Here is an 8153-nt window from a genome sequence, read left to right on the forward strand (position 1 = left end):
TGAGGGTGCCCAGAGCACTGGGCTGCATCCTTCAGCTCTTCATGTGGAGTCAATTCCTTCAAGGTCATTGCAACACTTCGTTTTTATGCCCACTGTTGCCAGTGCTTTTCACAAAGCTGAGGCTAAGCAGTTTCATTCCTGTGCAAGGATCCAAAGACAAAGTTTAAAAATTATTTTGGTCCAAAAAGGTTGCTAGGGAGTGGTTTCCACTGCACAGGTAAGTCAGTCTGACACCAAACAGCTGCCAAAGGCATTCCCAATTGCTTATCTTCAGTCTCCTCTGAGGACGAAACTGGTCCCTTTTTTCATAGGATTAGCTTCCTATTGGTTTGAATTTCCTACATCAAACCTGGAAGAATCCAACAGGGAAGCACTAACTCAGGTACAGGAAGGAAAATGGACAACAGAGAAGGTGGAGGAGAGCTTTTTTAGAAAGCAATGGGAATCTACTCCTGTGTGTACTTTGGAAAATTTCATCAAATGGCTGTCTGTATTTGTAAGTCTCTGAATATTTTCTAAAATATGTTTTCTAAAAATTAGACCTAAGTGAAAACAGGCTCCAAACTCAGACCATATTTAGATTTTGGGTTTAATTACCTCATCTTTTACTAAAAATAGACAAGAAGTTTAGTCATATTTTCCAAGAAAGCAGCTGGACTTATATGAAAACTAACAAAAATGCTGAAAGCCTTCCCTCGCCGTGAAATTCAACCAAAGGAAGGTTTCTCTCTGTGAAGATACTTCTCAATGCTCTGAACTTTTTATGGAGAAAGAACTCCATAAACTGAATGTTATTGCTCCCAAACAAAAATAACAGCAGCAAGCTATTTTTAGCTCTGTCTGAAATATTCAGAAAACAAATCATTGCTGGTCAGGTGGAAAAGTACTTGGCAAATCACTGGAAAAAGCACATTTTTCTTGGCTATCTAAGGGTTATGTTCAGTCCTGTTTCAGTCACTTGATGCTGCCTTTGATGTAAGCACAGTTTTATCAGAAGTCTTCACTAAAGTTCATGCTCCAAACCCTTATTTCAATAATGCAGCAGCATACCTGAGAGCTGACCTGATGATGCCACGTGAACTCCTTGATCCCATGCTGTTGATGAAAAAGGGAATATTAGCAGTGGTTTGCAATGGGAATTTGATTGAAATGGTAACCATGCAGATATAGCAAGCTAATAATTGGAAGGAAAGGGAAAACTCTTTTTCTTTGGTTTTCACCCATCAGGAGGAAACCTCAACAGCAACAAGTAACAAGCCTGAAGCCTCTCATGAGACACCACCCGCTTCAAATACTGCAAGAGAATGCAAAAAAATAGCCACAGTCTAATCTCACCCACATGCTTCTGTCTGTGTCTGTCCAGTGCACCTGATTATCAGATAATTTTGCATTTATAGGCTATATGTATCTCCCTTATAAGGTCACTTTTTTGTATTGATCACACTACCACTTTGTTGGCAATTGAATTAACTGTCAGAACTGTGTTTTAATAAACTAGATTTACCTGTGGCTGAAGAAATGTTTTTTATTGATCGCAGAGCTAACAAGGGATCTCCTCTGAGTCCAGGGGAGAAGGAACAAGAAACAGATACTGAGTTTTTGTAAGTGGGCCATCATTTCACAAGACTGAAATGTCCTTGGATGTGTGAGAACATCCTGCTGCCTTACTCACATTGCCAACAAAAAAGTGGGGAACATGAGTCAAAATCTGAGGTGCAAACAAAGTAATAGAATTTTTAAATTATTATTTAGTTATGTAAGGATTCTAGACCATCCTTGTTAGGGATTTTCTCATGAAGTTTCAACAGCACTTGTATAACATGCCACATTCCCATTTACTGCCTTCTCTCCATTTATTGCTCTGGCATGTCTCTACTCATGGAGCCGAAGATTCAGATTCTTCACTGTGGAAGTATCATAGTAAAAAATGTAATTTAAAAAGCACCAACATATCTATTCTAAAAGATAAAGCTCCTGACAGTTAATTTGCTTGCAATGCCTCTAGGTCCCTCAAGGGACCACATTCCCCTTAAAAAGTACTTGGATATGTTTCCTCAAATTTCTAAGAAGCAAAATCTAAGAATAGCTATAGTAAACAGTAAACTTGTGAGCTTGAAGGAGACATAAGAATAGGAAATGAAGTCTTTAAGTGACTGGGACCCTTAAGCAGCAGCAAATGATCTACCTTCATATGCACATTTTCCTGTCATTCAGGGAACCCCTGGTACTTCTAGACAAAGTTAATTTTTCAGTTCAAAGCTACCCTAGAGTCATAGAGAGGCAGCAGAAGGAAATGCCACTCTTCACACCAGCTTTTAAGCCCCACTTTGAGACCACGTGTGGCTGTGATTGCCCGGTGGGGTCACAGTGAGCAGGGGAGCATCTCATGACTGTGATCCTCCCCTTTGACTCTGCTCTCCTGAGAACCCACCAAGAGAGCTCTGTCCAGCTCTGGGGCCTCCAACACGAGAAACACTTGGACCTGTTCAAGTGGCCCAGAGAAGGGCCACAAAGGTGATCAGAGGGCTGGAGCAGCTCTCCCATGAAGACAGGCTGAGAGAGTTGGGGGTATTTCAGTCTGGAGAAAAAAAGGCTCCAGGGAGATCTTATAGCACCTTCCAGTACCATAAGGAGGCTACAGAAGAGCTGGAAAGGGACTTTTGCCAATGTAGTGATTACCCAAGGGGAAAAGGCTTGAAACTGAAAGAGGGCAGGTTTAGATTAGAAATTAAGAAGAAATTCTGTACTTGTGAGGGTGATGAGGCACTGGAACAGGTTGCCCAAAGAAGCTCTGTATGCTCCATCCTTACAAGTGTTCACGGCCAGGCTGGATGGGGCTTTGAGCACACTGGTCTAATGAAATGTATTCCTGACCACAACAGGGAGATTGAAACTAGATGATCTCTAAGATCCCAAACCATTCTATCATTCTATGATTTTATTATTATTATTTTAATCAATGCATTATCCCACTAATTTTCATGATACATCCTCTGCCTTTTGCTTTGGCTCCTAAGTGTGTTGGGAGAAAGGGGTACAGATTCCTCTGATCAGCACCTCCTTTCTGAGGTGCCTATTCCTTTATGCAACAACAGCATGCTGTGCTGGCAGCAGAGCAGGCAGCAGACTTTTCCTCCATCTTAGAGATGTTGACACTTCTCTTGGTCACTTGGGATGGTCAAGACAGAAACCACCTGCTGCTGATAGGAGTGGAAATAAGATCTATCCAAAACAAACAGGTGTAATCACAGTCAAAGGAGGCAGATGCTGTTTCAACAGTGATACCATCCCCGGGCTAGTGTTTTGAATTCTTGCATTATATCTAAGGCAGTTTAAATGATGGTCTATTTAAAAGACAGTGTAAATGATGTGCAAACACAGATTTCCTGAGAGAGATGTTTGATGTGCTTCAGCTTTCTGGCCAGCACTGAGCATGACCTGCCCAGCACTGTGACTGTCCCAACACGCTGTGCAGTTCTGTCCCTCTCACATGTTGGGCTGTGTATATACAGGAACCTTCCTGGACATCTGCAAAGACAAGCAGTATATTTAATTGCATTCAGCTGATGTTATGTAGCTACATCTGTTCATCCACCAGTCAACAACTTAAGGAGGCCAAAGAAGTTAAGTAACTTAGTTTGTTCCAATTTCCTTTTCTGCCTTTCAGAAAAACTGGCCAGAATTCCGCCACTGCTTCTCCTTTTGATTTTGTAACTGAAAGGATGAAGCTGCCTAACACAGGGACCTGGTCACACAAGTCGCATTCCTGTTCACAGGAGCAAAGTGTGAGCCTTCTGAAGCGGAGAAATAAAGCTCTGGACCTTAGTCCACCTCTCATATTGCATCAGTCAAAGTTTGAATGCTCAGAGTGGTGGCTGGCAGGTTTGCTTGTCATGTTTGGTTGTCATGTTTGCTGTCTGCATTTCCAGAGCTGAGATGCTGAGCATGTTAACTGCTGGATGATAGTATGTCTTCTGAGCTGCCGTGGGAGATGTAACTGGGGATGATACACTCAGCATGGAGCTGTGTTTCGTTACAAAAATTTTGGCAAAGGAACCCCTGAAGAAGGGATCTTTGTTCTCTGCAGACTTTTCTTACATTTTAACCAGCTTTCAGTTCTGGAGGCAAGGAGCCTGTCTCTGGCAGGCCAGCTCTAGGACCCTTCTGATATCTAGCCTTAAAAGCCCTCCATAACAGATAAATACCTCCTTGTGTTTAGTTTCTTCTTGCAAATAGTCTCTCACCAGAGTTTCAGGATATTTAAGGATGTTTTGCTCATTGGTAAGATACTCCTTACATGCTGTAAATTAGCTTTTTGTTGGCAACTGTGTGGACAAATAATCCAGAAGGAATGAGAAAAATAATCCAGTTCAAGAACCAGCCATCATACATCTTCTGATCTTTATTACTGCATCTGGAGCAATCTCTTCTGGTGGTTCCTCACAATTAAAAAATGAAGTATAAATGCAGATAATGAATGAGAATATGCTCTTAAAAACAGTGCTCTCAGGTAGCTTCTTTTTTTTTTCTTTTCCTAATTTTGAATCTCACTCACCTAACCACTACAGACATTGAAGCTTGTAGAATTTCCCTAGTAAAGCTGCTATCAGCAGCACAGGCACACCTGGATCCTCCAGAAGTGGAGGTGGCATGTGGAGTACCTGGCTCAGAGCTGCTACCCCAGCCTTTCCCAGACACACAGAGGCAGCCTGTGGAGCTGGGCAGAAGGATGTCCCATGGCCAGCCAGGTTTGTGAACCTTCCCATTGCCTGGGAAGAGTCCAGATACACCTGACTCCACATCAGCACAAGCCCAGCCCTTCCCACACCTGTGTGTCATGGTTGCCATGGAAAGGAAAAGCAGGTGCAGAGACCAGATGGGAAGGACATGCTCCAGCAGGTCACCAGCCTGCGTGACACAGCCAAGTGATGTGTCTGGCCATGCCACCTCCACTGACTTGTTAGTGCCAGCTACAATTCCAGACTGGCTGCTTCCCAGTTCCTTTCCCTTCAAATTCCTAATGGCATCTAGTGACACCTGAGCTAGCTGGGCTGTGTAGGTGAAGTTTGCCCTGGGAAATGTAAGTGGGTGGGCACATGGCCCAGTTGGGAATGACATAGGAGAACATGCTGCCCCTTTCTCAGGGGAATGGGGCGTTCAAGCCAGTGCTCAAAGACAAATGAGCTGATGCCCACCTGCAGAACCATCTCTCATTGTGACATTCACTGTCAGGGCCATCACAGAGCAAGTAGCAGGCCATGATCTCACAGGGAGAATCTATCTTCATGCTTGCAAGGAGCAAGATGAGCTCAGGGACTATTGACATGGTCTGTGGTGTCTCTTGCTTTTTTCTGACCATCTGACCTAGAGTTTGTATGGTCTGTCTTTCTGGAGGGATCCTGGACACCTGATTCAAAATCAGCAAAGCCCAGAAGCACAGGAGGACATGACACAGGCAGCCTGGCAGTGGGGAGAAGAACATGTTCTTTGGGTTGTGCTGTGGGAAAGAAAAAATATGGAAATGCTGGATGTGCTTCAGACACCAATTCCAGTGATGCACTTTATACTGGGCAAGGGTCAAAACATTCTTATTACTGAAAAGTGTTATTGCTGTCTCCCCACGTATTTTCTGGGGATTATCCAAAGCCATGAAAAAAAATCAGGCCACCAAAATCAAAGCCACCAAAATCAGGCCACCAAATCAAGGCCACCATCCACCACAGACATATCCCTTGCCTTTCATCCAAGGCACTGCGATTGCCCATGGGTGGAGCTACTCCTAACCCATCCTCAATGGAGCTGACACTATGGTCACCAGCATGCTGAGACAAAGACAGAGTGCATCTGAACAAGCCTTTCCCAACACCACTGCCCAAATAAGGCCTTTTTCCCTGAACAAGCCATCAGTAAGAGCTTTTAAAAGGCACAGGATCTCTTACTGAAACATCCTTAGGTAACTGTGCTCTTCTAAGACATCTTCTAGAGCAAAACTGTACACAGAGCTACCCATTCAAGCAATCCAGCAAGATCAATTCAGAGAAACCCACTGATAAAAGGAAGCTGCCAAACCAAAACACCCCCTCTTCTATGCCTCTCCTAGTCTAGTACTCCTTGCTGTTTCCACCCCTACAGTCTGTACCTCATCTAAGGACAGGGCCCATGTGAGTAGGTAGCTTTGGAGACAGTTCAACATGTTGACATGTTGTTGTACCTGATCAGAAGAGAAGGGACAGCAACAAAAATCATTCCTGAGCTGCGTGGCCACCAAGAATACCCTGACACCTGCCCATCTTCCCTGTCTCCCTCTCCACTCAAACAGATATATGACATCTTTCTTACCTTCAAAGTCCAATGAGCAGAGAACCAGAGGGAAGGTACTGAGCTGAGCATGGCTACGACTGACTCAGCTGCATTTTTCACAGGGAATCAGGGTCACTCAGCAAAGAGAAACCAACAGTCAGGGCATGAATGCCAGAGACTTTCTCAGAAAGCTGCAAAAATCAAGGGACTTATGAAACCTCTATGAGGAATACTACTGATAGTATTTCTATACTACATATATTTCCAGGAATTGGGAGGAGCTGTTGACTACCTTGAAGGTGAAGAAGCCCTGCAGAAATATCTTGACAAATAGGAGGGCTGGGAATCACCAGCCATATGAAGTTTAACAAAGACAAGTGCAGGATTGTGCACCTAGAGAGGGGCACACCTTGATGCACGGACAGACTGGGGACTGAGAGTCTGGAAAGCAGCACCTTGGAAAAGCACCTGGGGATTCTGAGCAGTGGCAATTTGAACACAAGTCATGAGTGCCCTGGCAGCCAGGAGGGCCAACCCTGTCCTGGGTGGCATCAGGCACAGCATCACCAGCTGGGTTAGGGAGGGGATTGTCCTGCTCTGCTCTGCTCTGCACTGGGGAAGCCTCACCTCAAGTGCTGGGGGCAGTTTTGGGTGTAACAATGTAAGGAAGACATGGAACTCTTACAGAATGCTCAAAGAAGGGCTAGAAATGTGGTGACAGGCCTTGGGATGAAGCCATGTGAGAAGCAGCTGAGGTCACCTGGTCGGTTCAGCCTGGAGGAGACTGAGGAGAGAGCTCATTGCAGTTATAGCTTCCTTATGAGGGCAAGAGGAGGGGCAGGCACTGATCTCTTTGCTACCGTGACCAGTGACAGGAACTAAGGGGATAGCAAGAAGCTGAGTCAGGAGAGGTATAGGCTGGAAATCAGGAAAAGGTTCTTTACTCAGAGGGTGGTTGGGTGCTGGAACAGGCTCCCCAGGGAAGTCAGAGTACTAAGCTTGACAGTGTTCAAGAAACATTTGGACAATGCTCTCAGACACCTGGTGTGACTCTTGGGTGGCCTGTGCAGGGTCAGGAGTTGAGCTTTGATGATCCTTGTGGGTCCCTTTCCACTCAAGGTAATCTGTGACTCTGTGTTCTGTGAATAGAAAGTCATGGCCAAATCTCCATTTCAGAAATTCATCTATTTTGAATGGCTGTACCAGGAAGGAGCCTCAGAAGTCTCAAAGAACTGTGCCTCTGTTGCTTAGACTCTGTCTCCCAGCCAAGAACTTTCTTTGTGTTTCACACACAGTACATTTCAAGATATTTAATTTCTGGCTTATAACAGACATTATCATTGCCATCACACAGTACTATAATATACCTGCCTTCAGAGTGCCATCCTGATTCCTTATTTCTTCTAGTAGTCAAGTAACAAAGGGAAGAGCAGCAAAAATTTGTGATTGCTGTTAAATTATGTTAGTGCCCAGGAGATGCCAGAGCTCTTCTTGGTGGTGCCAAGCAATAGGACAAGAGGCAGAAACCAATGCACAGAAAGTTCCATGTGAACATGAGGAAGAACTGCTTTACTGAGTGAGTGATCATGCAGTGGAACAGACTGCCTGTACAAGTCTTCTCATTGGAAATATTCAAAAAATGTCTGGATACAATCCTGACTGACATGCTACAGGTCAGCCTGCTTTTACAGGGGTGTTGGATGGGACGGTCTCTAGAGGTGCCTTCCACCCCATCCATTCTGTGATTCTGTGGTTTATTAGTCTTGGAATTTAAACTTTGCATCCAGTAACTAAAGATAACAGCAGAAAAAGAAAATACTTTAACCATACTAAGTAAGAGAGTTAAGTATATA

This window comes from Agelaius phoeniceus, chromosome 2, assembly GCF_051311805.1.
Source record: "Agelaius phoeniceus isolate bAgePho1 chromosome 2, bAgePho1.hap1, whole genome shotgun sequence".
Classification (NCBI taxonomy): domain Eukaryota; kingdom Metazoa; phylum Chordata; class Aves; order Passeriformes; family Icteridae; genus Agelaius; species Agelaius phoeniceus.